Below are 13,613 nucleotides of genomic sequence, written 5' to 3' on the forward strand. Positions count from 1 at the left end.
GGTAATTTTTCTTGTCCTCTGATGCCTTATTCGGATGCAATTCCATGACATATTGCAATTAAAGCACCTCTAATTTAACTTGAATCAGAAATACCTTTAACAACATTTTCCTTGTGTAACTTTTAAAACTATTTAACCATAACATTATTTGTGGCTTTTTGTGACGTTAAATTTTTTCGTTTTTATTTATTTATTTCATCAAAATTTAATCTGATAATGTCTTATCGAATGTCCTGTTGCAGCTGTTACGTCGGTTTCCTGTAACTTCATAATTACGGAATTGTTCAAAACACTTCAATAAAATATAGGAAAAACACATTGTGTCTGTTTTTACCTACAAGGTTTATCAATAATGATCGAAAGCAAATATAACTCAGTAATTAACCAGATCACATCACTAAACGTTGGCACTTATACACAAGTATTGTATATGTGTGTGTGCAACTATAATAGCCACAATGCCCTCGTAACTTCTAGAATTCTTCGTTATTTTCTGGATACGCTTGTCACCACGAGGCATTGAGGTCCAAATGCAAGAAATATGAAGAAATTATGATGTCTGGTAGCGGGAAATGAACCAGGGCTACAATAATCACGTAGCCCGGATTTGTTTCCCACTACCGGACATCATAATTTCTTCATATTTCTTGCATTTGGATCTCAAGGCTTTGAAGTGACAAGAGTATCCAAAAAAGCTTGAAGAGCTGTGGAGGTTAAAAGGGCATTGTGACTATTACAATTACATATGTGTCTGGTAAAAAAGTTACTAGTAGATTCTACATTATATATATATATATATATATATATATATAATATATATATATATATATTATATATATATATATATATATATATCTATATATATCTATATATATATATATCTATATATATATATTCTATATATATATATCTATATATAGATATATATCTATATATATATATATATATATCTATATCATATATATATATATATATATATATATATATATATATATATATATATATATAATCCACCCCTCAATGAAGGGAAGAGGACACACACAGATGTACATGCTGTCTTTATTGCAACGTTTCGTAATTATCAAGTTAATTACATCATCAGGCTGTTAAAATGAAAAATAAATTTCCTAGTAAAATTGTAAAAACAAAACTAAAATTAAAAATTCAGAAATGCAAAAGCTCTTAAAAAAAGTTATTCTTACAAGTGTACAAAATATCACATTAAAATTAAGGAAGTTAAATTATTTAAAAGGACATACATTAAAATGAAAGATAAATGAACATAAAATAAGCAAAAATTGACAAAAGATTGAAAGCAGCAGTGAACAGTTACAGAACAGAGTAGTTAAGGACCGACCTAGAGGAGTGACAGCGTTAAACTAAACGTAAACATAAATAAACAACACAAGTCAAGACAAATACAGAGGGGAGGAAGACGTATGGGTGTTCAACGACGGAACAAGTTGTTTAATAAAGAGCGATTCTAGAATAACAAGGTCGTGCGGGTTGGTGGTATGGCCTAAAATACAGAAGTCTTTATTATCGATATATGTTTTACATATTTTGGAGTGATTTCTAATATTGGAGTGTTCTGGGTTTGCAATCCTGCTGCCAGTACGGCTTATGCCACGATGAGAATCGATACGCACCTTAAGGAGTCTGCTGGTGGATCCCACATAGGTCTCTGTTTGACATTCAGGGCAAGTATATTTATAAATAACACCAGAGGACATATAAGGTGATAATCGCTCCTTCAAGGTAAGAGGGAACCGATGGTGAAAGGGTTTCTTAGGATTAATTTTAGTTTGTATGGCATGAAAATGTTCCTGAATGATTTCTGTGAACTTTTTGTGAAATTTATGTCATGAGTAATGAAAGCATGCATAGAACTTCATTTTAGGGACAGTTAAAACTTTTGGTTTAACAATGAAATGTTTTTTCAGTAGGTGATCTAATTTCCTATAAATTAGCTTAGCAGGGAAACTGTTATTGTTAAAAAAAGTCAATTAAAAATGTTATTTCGTTATGGAAAAGGACCCAGTTCGACGTAAGGACAAGTGCTCGGTGGAGAAGGGTAGAAACAGAGTTGGACTTAAAATTCATAAAACAGGAGCTATAAAAGTGGTAACCAAGTCCTAAAAATCGTGGTATTAAAACAGCCGTTTTCTCTGAAAACTAAAACGTCCAGGAATGGTAGATCCACCAGCAGACTCCTTAAGGTGCGTATCGATTCTCATCGTGGCATAAGCTTCCATACTGGCAGCAGGATTGCAAACCCGGAACACTCCAATATTAGAAATCACTCCAAAATATGTAAAACATATATATCGATAATAAAGACTTCTGTATTTTAGGCCATACCACCAACCCGCACGACCTTGTTATTCTAGAATCGCTCTTTATTAAACAACTTGTTCCGTCGTTGAACACACCCTACGTCTTCCTCCCCTCTGTATTTGTCTTGACTTGTATTGTTTTTATTTATGTTTTGCGTTTAGTTTAACGCTGTCACTCTCAGGTCGGTCCTTAACTTCTTTGTTCTGTAAACTGTTCACTGATGCTTTCAATCTTTTGTCAATTTTTGCTTATATGTTCATTTATCTTTCATTTTAATGTATGTCCTTTTAAATAATTTAACTTCCTTAATTTTAATGTGTATATTTTGTACACTTGTAAGAATAACTTTTTGTTCCGATACGTAATACAAACCATCGGTCCTTTAACAATAGGAAGTAGCTAGCGGCAGCTACTTCCTATTGTTAAAGGACCTCAGGTTTGTATAGTTAGGAAAAATGCAATTTTCGACAAATTGTCATTTTAGCTTTTGCATTTCTGAATTTCTAACTTTTAGTTTTGTTTTTACAATTTTACTAGGAAATTTATTTTTCATTTTAACAGCCTGATGATGTAATTAACTTGATAATTACGAAACGTTGCAATAAAGACTGCATGTACACTCGAAAAGAAAACTGAAGATACAGTTTTCATTAGCTTTCGTTCATCGAATTTCCCATTTGTTTTTACTGAAAAGACATAATATCGCTAAATTTAATCTAGAATATGAATATACACTGCAAATTATATCATATTTGTTAAAACTGCAAAACAAAACCGTTCAGATACTTAAAAACACGATATATGTCCGAAGTAATTGGAATTTCTCAGATGGATTCGTTCATAGAGATCTGGTAGATAGAATGTGAATTTCTGATTGTAGTACTATGTATCACGACGACAATATATACTCGTTTTCCTTCATGAACGGGGATATTATTGTATCATTGTAAGTGGTGAATGCAATTATTTTTAGCTTCTACAAACTCATGTTTGTATTCCAAAGCGTTTAATTTTAGCTGACGTCAATGGCAGCCAATGTTGCTAAGGCTAAGGTAGGTTGAGCAAATCTAGTTGCATACGCAAGAGCGTTTTCTATGATGTGGAGGAGCCCTAGAACTTCGAGCGGGAAAGCGCAAGTCACTGGATACTGGTTTACGTAACGGATTTCACACTTTGATTACTTTGACGTTGACATGGATCGAATGCTAATTGCTGTGTACAAAGATGCCGTCTTTAAACATAGATCTTTATCAAGGTTAAAGTAGCATGTCAGCTCAAAGATGTTCTGGCTATATCCTCCCATTACAAAGAAGTTCGTAGTAGCCTACAGCCCTACACGACTGCATTTCTTTGCTGCGAGGCTGAAAGATCTCCCAACACATCAGCATTATTTGCACGATATAAAACTTTAATTGCCTGTGCAATTCATATTGGGTTATTTGTGGTAATAACTATTTTTACTTAACACAGCTTTTTTCGGGAATTATTTGTGGATGAAACCCGATTTTCAAAAAGTACAGAATTATATCAAGAGAAGCAAGCAGCCTGTTCTAAAATTTTCCACGTCTTTTTACAATCTTTGAATGTTATGGCAACTGTCGAATGAAATCAAGATTAGGTTATGAATTCTTAGAGAATTGACTAGAATATTATGATCCTTCAAAGTTTATCTAGCATAGTGCAGCACGATCTTGGCAGTCATATCATCCAGTTTCCCAGGTATCTGTGCACCGACTCAACGCTCCTCATTCTGCCTTTCCCCGTCACAAGTCCGTCACCAATACTATATTTCTCTCTCTCTCTCTCCACTTCTAAAACATACTTTAAAAATATATATTACCACTCAATCTACCAAAGAAAATATAATGAAATTAAGTAGTTATAAATAGGCCTAAGCTTTCACGTAAGCAGATTTTGTTCTCTCTCTCTCTTTCTTTTAAAACACATTTGTAAAAATATTATCACCCAATCTTTCAAAGTAAATATAATGAATTAAGTATCTCTATAGATAGGCCTATACTTGTGATCTCTCTCTCTCTTCTTCACTTCCAAGTTTCTCTCTCTCTCTCTTCTTCACTTCCAAGTTTCTCTCTCTCTCTCTCGCTCCCCACTTGTGAAACATTTGAAAAAGATATTGTCACTTAATCAAGTATCTCTATCGATAGCCGTATGCTTGCGCGCTCTCTCTCTATCGTCATAATATTTCATTCTTTACTGTATTGTTCCTCACGATTTCCAAAAGTACTGACCAAATTTTAAAACACTTTCTCTCATTGTTTAAGATCCGTCTTCAATTACGCATTAATGTTACGTCAGTTGAGTGTCAAACATTACGCTATGATTTTGAAGCTCCGCCCCCTTTCTAGAGTTGCCAGGTGTGGCATTATTGAACACTATATGTCCGAAGATTTAAAAAAACTGTATCTTAACATTCCTTGCCGAGTGTACATCTGTGTGTGTCCCTCTTCCCTTCATTATTGGTTATTAATATGGATTGACTCCTGGCACTAAGCTATATTATAATATATATATAATATATAGTATATATATATATATATATATATATATATATATATATATATATATATATATATGTATGTATACAATATGTGCGTATTCATATATTTGTGCGTATGTATGTAAATGTACTATATATGTATGGATGCAATGAAATCTGCAGAACCTATTGACCTAAACGTGAATTCTACAAAGCAATGATGAAGAGTGAAATTTGTTTAGAAACAATTATTATTATTATTCAGTAGATGAAACCTACTCATATGAAACAAGCCAGTAGGGACCATTGACTTGAAATTATATTTAGCGTCCAAAAAAATATGGTGTTCATTAGGATAAAGTAAAGGGAAATGCAGAAAGAAGGGATACCACTTATTAAAGAAAAGAATGAATTATTGAAGGGATAAAAATGTACCAGAATGCAAGAATAGAATTACGGAAGTAATGCATTGCATTTTCGCTTGATCTTATGAAGTTCCAATTGCACGACATCCTCTGAGAGCCCAACGGTGTGAAGTTCAACAGGGAGGAACACTGACTGCATCTGAGCGCTGCTATTTGGCGAAACTGGTTGTTCTCGGAATGTATAGGGGATCAGGGATCAATTGTGAATGTGAAAGACCTGTGTTGAAATACAACTAATGAAAAGTGGCCATCCGTCGATGGTCCAAGTCATAACTGCCACTATCAGGAGTCAGAAACCTAACACCACGAACCACTCTATCTAAAAGATAAATCTCTGGCAGAGGCAGACATCCGCACTAAGTATTCCAGTAAAGGGAGTGGGTACAAATGACTTTAAGCGGGTTGCATTGAGGCCTTACGGACAATACCTAACGTACGTGCGGCATTTGCTGAAACTCTCATTGGGTGTTTCTCAAAAGTTAGATGCGAGTCAAAAGTTTCAACCTAAGTAGTTAAAGCTTCAGATTCATTTAGCAATATTCCATCCACCTGAAGGGGAGGATGGCGTGGGAAATCTGTACGAGATCTGCTGATCACTAATGTTTTCGTTTTACTGGAGTTCACCCACATGCTCCACCGACTACAATATTCTCTGATCCGGTCCATGTAGTACCTATTGATTTCTCAAAGATGAAGACTTCACTACACGCTTTGAGTATTGCATCATCTGCATACTGAACAATCTCATCTTCCATGCAAAACAACCATATTACTTGTATACCTACACTAAAAATAACATTGGACCAAGACACACCTGCCTATCTGTGGGGAAATCTTGAAGTAATCTTAAAACATATCCATCCATTCCAAGATTCTGAAGTTTGTAAATAAGGGCCTTGTGATCTAGTAATCGAAGGCAGCAGCAACCCTAAAATATTTCTTAATTACTCTGCACTCAAAACCCTTATCAAGGTTCCCTTGCAAAAGGCATGTCAAGTCTAAAAGAGCATCGCAGGTACCTAATTGGTTCCTGTATGCATATTGTCTATCAGATAACAATCCTTAGATCCCACACACTTACGTATATAGTAGCACAGGGAGAATAGAGATTGGCCTGTAATTACTATACTCTGCAGATATGCCACTATCTGGAGCTTAAAAATAATGCACGAAGTAAATACTGCTAAAAAAAAAAAAAAATGACTGAAAATGAAACAATAAAAATGACCAGAGGCAAAAAATCTTAGCACAAAAGCATTATTCTAAATTTAATCAAATGGAGAGTGAACACCTGTTGCAAAACCAATTATGAAGCGGCTAAAAGGACGTTTTAAGAAAGGAAATTAAGAAAGAAAAAAAAACTGACCGTGACTACAGTCGCCTTCTGTAAAGGATTGGATTCTGGAAAAGGGGATGCCTTAGAAAATAATGAAGGAATTAAGAATACACCCATAAATTGCAGATGCAAGTGCAAGCCCCAACTTTTACGGGGAGACTAGACGATTATTATTTTTTTTTCTTCATCTCAGAGAGGGTTATAATACCAAAAAATTTAAATATTCTATAATATTCAATGGATGCTTAAAAGCAAGAGACCGTGCCATCGCATGGCGGGCTAAATCTAACTGCTACAATTTTCAGTGGTATTAAATACAGATTTTGTGTACTGGAACTTTGGAATTGGAAGTGTGGTAGTTCGGAATATGTGAGTAGTTCAACGAACAGTGTTTGCCAGTTTTGAAACACAAAGACAAGTTCAGGGACATTTTCAATCTTAACCCTCAGGTAGGCTATCTCGGCTGGTGCAGCATTAATTCTAATTTCAGTATTTCATGGTACAACACGGTTTGAAGATTACTAGAAACTTTTAAGGAAGTTGATAAAAGTACTTGTCGCAAATGTTATGGCGACTTTCACTAGATTCGTGCCCGATGTTATGACAGCCCTACCAATGGACAGGTTCCAGCCCGTATACAAGGACAACTCGACAGGTGAAACACGATTGATTCTAACAAACTTTATTACAAAACAAAATAATTTAAATTTTACAAGACAAAACGATCACACGGAACTTAGATGGCTCAGCACACCACACTAGGAAAAATTCTATGTGGCAACGCGACCCCTCAAAAAACTCTTAAGAATTACAAAATTTTAATTCACATTTAATCAAGACAGATACCAACGTATTACTTGGAAAATACTGAACACATTCGATAATGACGATGGCTACAAAAAAGAACGATTACTTACTCTGTGCTTTTCTGGTCATTCGCCATCAGCCTCATCGCTTGCCTCACTCCACGATCATTCGCCATCAGCCTCATCGCTTGTCTCACACCACGGCCACCTATAGTTGGCCGTGCTCACACCCGCACACCACGATCAAGACCCTAACGTGTTGCTCTATACTCAGTTAATTCATGAAGAGAGAGAGAGAGAGACCGTGCGGATCGGGTTAGCTTTTTTTTTTTTTTTGAAAAATTAATCTTTGTGAGTTGGAGGCATTCCTTCGCTTTTCATATAATTTACAAAACAGCATGAATTTTGCCATTAAACAATGAGGGAGGAGAGGCGATGACCAATAAATATACACATTCAAAAGGGAACCATTTCTCCATAGCCGCCAATTTGCCATATGCTTGACAAATAATCTTTTCGTTACAAAGGGGACATACGGAGAGGCAGAAGATAAGTCTCGAAAAATTCGTGCACTAATTTTTCGCGATATTACCATATTAATTTAACTTCATTTTTATCATATTTAAATTTGTTGATGATTATAGTTTTATTCTTTTTATATAATTATTTGATTTAACCGCTACAGAATGTAATGATGAACTAAAGTCAGAAAAAAGTGAATGTTCAGGTTTGTTTCTTCCCTTGATTCTGAGTTTCCCTCGGAGCCTCGGAGACGTTACCGACGCCGATTTCTCTCTTTTACTACCAATAACCATGCATAGGAGATTTAACAAACATCTAAGGGTCTGTCGGGGGTACGCGCTCCCCTTGGGTCTCGAATGAATCACATGGCGACCTTGATGTCTTTCACAAAAACTCCTTCTCGGCCAACTAGGAATAGTTATTGAAAAAGTTACAGCCATTTCATTAACTCCCTTTGCAGCTGATGTAATGATGATGTATTTTGCTTTTGCAGCTCAGCATCATACGCCTTGATAATTTATTCCATAGCCAGAGGTGAATAATTATAAAAAAAAAAAATTGTCTTTATTTATTTATTTTTTTTTTTTGTTTACAAAATTCTTTATATTTATATTTACAATATTATTGGTTAGGGCTGGTACTTACGTCCCCTCTGTACAGTACTTGCAAATATACACAATGGAATGTTTTTCTGAGTTGGTTTTGTTTTTTGTTTTCCACGTTATACATAGTGAAGGGATCGGGGACTCCGGGGGTACATTACTGGTCTATAACATTACAAAAATGCCCGAAAGGGTATATCCTTTTGCGTTGTGGGGGCTTTGGGGGCTTGTGGGGGGGGGGGGGAGTGGTAATAAAATGTTGAAAAACCCGGCCTGATCTAAGTTATCTATTAAAGCCCACTTTATCGTATTTATCTTTTAATTAGTTGGTAAAGTTTAATTTAGAAAGATACAAATAGAATCAATGATTAAACAGTTTAGGCCAGGTGGCGCTATGTTTCCGACAAGCGACAACAACGTGGTCCCCATGAAGTGACTTGGATATAATGAAGGGCCTACAAAAAATACTAAATTCATTGTCGGTAACTGAAAATGTAAAATATAGAAAAAAAATTAAATTTAGATGGAAAATAAAAAGGTAGATCTAGTGTATCAAGGAAAAACGGTTAATGGAGACAGCTGCACGAGATATTTATTTACTGATGTCAAGATAGGCCTAAATGTGTGTACTGTGCAGTGCAAGTAAGATCGTTTTGTGAAACTGCCCTCTTTTGATCAGGCTTTTACACGTTTTACGTTGGGCTTTCCGTGGAGAGTAGTGTCGCCAGCTGACCTCTTTGGGTGAACTTTAACCATGAGTACTTGAGCCTTTGCTGTTGCAGAGTTCCTTTGTCACCTGGCTGGAACCCGTGGTACCTATGTTCATATTCTCTTTCATCTTACTTTCCACCCTCTCTTAACAATCGATTCATAGTGCAACTGTGAGGCTGTCCATTAGTATCTCCAACGTCCTGGTGCTAAACATGTCAGAAGCGTCACGGGCACCATGTTCCAAACCAGACCTTCGTGATTAAAGGAAGTCTCCCAATATCAGTAAATTTCTCAATTGATTTCACTTTAACTTCGTTTTAGCCTATTGGCTAATTTTCTATATTCTTAAGTCTAAGAAGGTAACAAAACGATGTCTGCGAGTGTGGCACATCAGAATATGGATATTAGTGAACTTTGCGACCAGTGATAACCTACGTCACTCAGTCGAATAAAACTAACAGGTAGGTAATTTTGTAGAGGAGCCAGATCATATTAAAGTAGCCTATTGCTTTTAAAAAGCTTGGATGCCAGGTTCTTACCTACGTAACTCAAGCCGCCTACCTAAATTAATAAGGAATAGGCCAGTTACTAACTTGGCCTAAGACCTCCCTACCTAACCTAACTGAGGGACTGGTTCTTTACATTACTATATAGGGTGTTTTGCCTATCATGTACCCTTCCTACCCAACCTAACGTAGGACGCTGTTTCTTACTTTGGCGTACGTGCCTAGACCATATCTATCTTGGGATCTGCCCATTTTGTCACCAGTCCGGTATGTTACTATTTCTTTTAACCCGTTTCGTCACCATCATTTGAGCCTATTTTGTCACCACATAAAAATATGAAAATGCAACAGTGTAAAAAGTGTTGGTCAAATTGACTCATAAAATAGCTTTGTTCCGACAAGTAATACAAACCCTCGGTCCTTTAACATATGGAATGTAATCAGCGCCAGCTGGAACCGGTCGTAAGCTTTTGAACAAGGAGGTTCGGTAGTTAACTGCTTGTCTGGTAGTTGGGCGTCCTGGCCGACTGGGAGGTGAAGCTTCACTTTGCTTTCGGCCGCCATTGGAAGAAGACGTGCTATTCGCCGCTCTGCCCGCTGTGTCGTATGCTTTGTTACTTCGTTAAGAAGCATTCTTTCTCAACTTTCCCTATTACTGGGTGCTTGTGGTGGAAGATTGTAAGTACTTTGTATTTTTTTTATTTGATTTGTGCTCATGAATCGTGGATATGGATTCTCGCGAGCCGGAGAGAACCCTCGCCCCCCCGTCAGCCGCAGATTGTGCCCTGGTGTGGAGGTCCATAAGTGTGGGGCCTTTAGGTCTCTCGTGGAGGTAGACCCCATGACCTATGTACTCGGTGTCGAGGGCGTGAATGCTCTCGCGCCGAGCCATGTGATTTATGTGTATTGTGGTCAGGGGAGCAGTGGGAGCGTTACGTGGGGAGGAAGAAGGCGGGTAAGCCGGCCAAGGAGTTGTCGGAGGGCTCTCCAGCAACTCCTCTGGTTACGGACACGTCTTCCTCTTTCCTTTCTCCATCTCAGCTCCTGCATATGGCTCCTTTCCCTTCGGGGGCGTGTTGCAGTCCTTCTCTTCACTTGACCAGTTGAGTGTAGAGGAGGGCACGTGGCACCTCGGCATTCAGCTGTATTCGGGGTCTTCTGTTGGTTCGGGGTGGGAGATCCCCCCCCCTTAACCCAACCTTTCCTTCCTCAGGTGTGCATGCTGCGGGTGGCGATCTCGGACAGGTCTGGTACTCTCTTGGGCTCCCAGGTACACCAAGCATTCAGGGGCTGCTTTATCATCTAGCAGCGCGAGGATCCAGGCCGGTAACCCATGGACCAGAGACATCGACCACAACAACGGTGTCAACGCCAGGTTATGCTGCTCCTCCCCACCTGGTGTACACTCAGCATGTGGCTACGGTTACCCCGACAGCTGCAGTCCAGGCTCCGCTGCCGGGTTTGCTGAGGAGGGAGGTCACCCCGCCGCCTGGTTTCGCTGCCCTCGACCCAGCCCCTGACTTTTGGTGTCCCAAGAGCTCCCCACTTGACCTGCCGCCAGTACCAGTGATGACGCTGGCTCCCGTTCCGCCACCAGTTCCCGTTGCTGCTGCTACTGTACCAGTTCCTGCCGTCGTCGCTCCAGCCCGTGGTGTTGCTGCCCCCACCGCAAGTCCCTCCAGATAGGTGCAGCTGGACCCTTTTGCTTCGGCAACTGCTCCAGCTCCGTCCTGGATGGAGGACCTGACGGTGGTCCTGAGGAAGCTGACGAAGAAGAGGAAGGTGTCGTCATCTTCGTCATCGTCTGCAGCCGCCTCTTCCCCTTCGACTTCCAAGGCCCCACAGCCTAGGAAGTAGAAAGTTGCCTCCTCCCTCCCTAAGAAGTCTCGCTCAGAGACCTCTAAGGGCCTGTCCCACTCCAGTGGGACAGTTGGGGCTTCCGCTGGTCCTCCTGTTCCTTCAGGAACGGGGCCCATCTCTCCTTCCACAAGGAAGAAGAACACGGGGACCGGAGGGGTACCGGCTAACACCGGCATCTCCTCACCTGGTGCCAGAGGTTCTGCCTTGACGCCAGGTACCATCTCAGCCGCTCGTTCGCGAGAGGTACAGAGTGTACGGTCCCCCGCGGGTGACCGTGCAGCCTGGGTCCAGGCAGCCGAGCCAGCTCGCCGCCAGGACCCAGGCACGGAGCGGAAGACTGGTGGCAGTTGCTAAGGCAACTCCCGCCAGGCCAGCAATCGCTCTCGTGGCGATCTGCCGGTTCCCAGGGTTGACGCAACGGTCCCACCAGACCATACGCGGGTTGAGGCGAGGAAGAAGTCCCCTCCGGTAGCCAGGACCAGCCTCGGCTGGTCCAGGTACCGTGACGTGCCATGAGGACGGGCCACGCTCCCACCGCGACAGTGGACTCTGCAGGTCCCCTGACCATCGCTCCCACCGGGACCGGACAGATAGGGTGACTGGTAGCAGCTCTCCTGATGCTCGGGACCGTCGCTACCGTTCTCGGTCCAGCGGTTCTCCCCAGGGAGACCATGCAACTAGGCCTGCAGCTTGATCGTCACCGCGGGTTGGCGATCGCCTGCAGATCCCCAGCGCACCGGTTCTGCTGGTGGGTAGGGGGGGGGAGAGTGTCAGGTCTTCCTTTTCTATCCCTTCAACCTCCTCGGGCTACACCAGGAGGAGCGAGGCAATTAGGAGTGACCGCGAGGAGTGTGCTTCTCACGGTCCCTCCACGAGGGCCTATGGACCTGGTACAGTCCTAGGACCGACCAGATCATATACCCAAGTGGTTGGAGGGGACCAAGCGGGGTCTGTCGTGGTTCCTCCTGTGGAAGGAGAAGGGTCTCGGGAGACGTTCTCTTTGGATGGACTTGACGGTCCATCCCCTCAGGACTTAGTCACTCCCGAGATCCAGAGGTCTTTCGCTGAAGGTTATCGCGCTGATTCATCAGCACAATGACCTCGGGAGAAGGATCAGTGCTCCCGCCCTTTGAGCCTACATTTAGGCTGGAGTCATTCTGGGGTCCCAAGAGGGAACCCAGGACGACGGTGGGCCTAACCCCGATCAGCCTTGGCCGACAGCGTGCTGGGCCAGGTGGACTCTCTCGTCTCCGGACAGGAGGGATCACTTTGGTCTGGCAGGTCGTCCAAGCTGCTTCCCCCTCCTCTACCGCGACAGAGGCGTGCTTCTAAGTGCCATCGGAGGACCTGCTGCCGCCCAAACAGGTTAACCCAGAGCTGGCTAGGCTAACTCCGGGTGTGTCTCTTCAACACCTGCTGAGGTTCTCACAGCAAGAGGCATTGGCCTTGGAGTCACCAGACGGCCAACCTGGTTCTGAGACGTCGGGAGGTAGTCCTCACTCGAGTGACCAGGTCAGCAGGGCGCGAAGCAGCTTTGGGTCTGAGGAACGGACCGGTGCTGGATTCCCCCGCTCTCTTCCCTAGAGAGATGGTGGACGCTGCCGTGGAGCAGCGGAGCACTGAGGTCAGTGACCGCTTAGTCCACCAGGCAGTCTCAAAGGTGACTGGGCAGCCTTGAGCCACTGCGGCAAAGCCAAAGAGCTCAGCTAGCGCTTCCTTGGCGGCTAAGACGAAGGCCTCATCGAAGCCGAGAGGAAAGATCCAGCCTTCGACTTCTATGGTAAGGAGTGACCGTCAGCCCTCCTCCCAGTCCTCCTTCTCCAGAGGAGGATCTGGGAAGAAGAAGTCGAAGAAGGGGAATGGTAGGGATGGCATCCCCTCCCCCCCCCTGCTGCCGGAAGTGGGGGGGTGCCTGGCGAGCCATTGGGCAACTTTGCAGCACTACTGCAAGACCTGGATAGTGGATGTTCTTCGGGAGGGATACCTACTACCCTTCAAGTCACGGCCACCC

General features: G+C 41.7%; 1 protein-coding gene across 1 annotated transcript in view; it reads right to left on the reverse strand.

Moving 5' to 3' along the window:
- Positions 1-7,689, reverse strand: part of LOC135219535 (alpha-1,3-mannosyl-glycoprotein 2-beta-N-acetylglucosaminyltransferase-like) — a 386,065-nt gene extending 378,376 nt beyond the window's left edge. The window contains exon 1 of the mRNA XM_064256378.1: positions 7,513-7,689. The gene's annotated coding sequence lies outside the window, so the exon portion shown is untranslated. The remainder of the gene's footprint in view (positions 1-7,512) is intronic.
- Positions 7,690-13,613: the final 5,924 nt, after the last annotated feature.

This window comes from Macrobrachium nipponense, chromosome 1, assembly GCF_015104395.2.
Source record: "Macrobrachium nipponense isolate FS-2020 chromosome 1, ASM1510439v2, whole genome shotgun sequence".
NCBI classification, from domain to species: Eukaryota; Metazoa; Arthropoda; class Malacostraca; order Decapoda; family Palaemonidae; genus Macrobrachium; species Macrobrachium nipponense.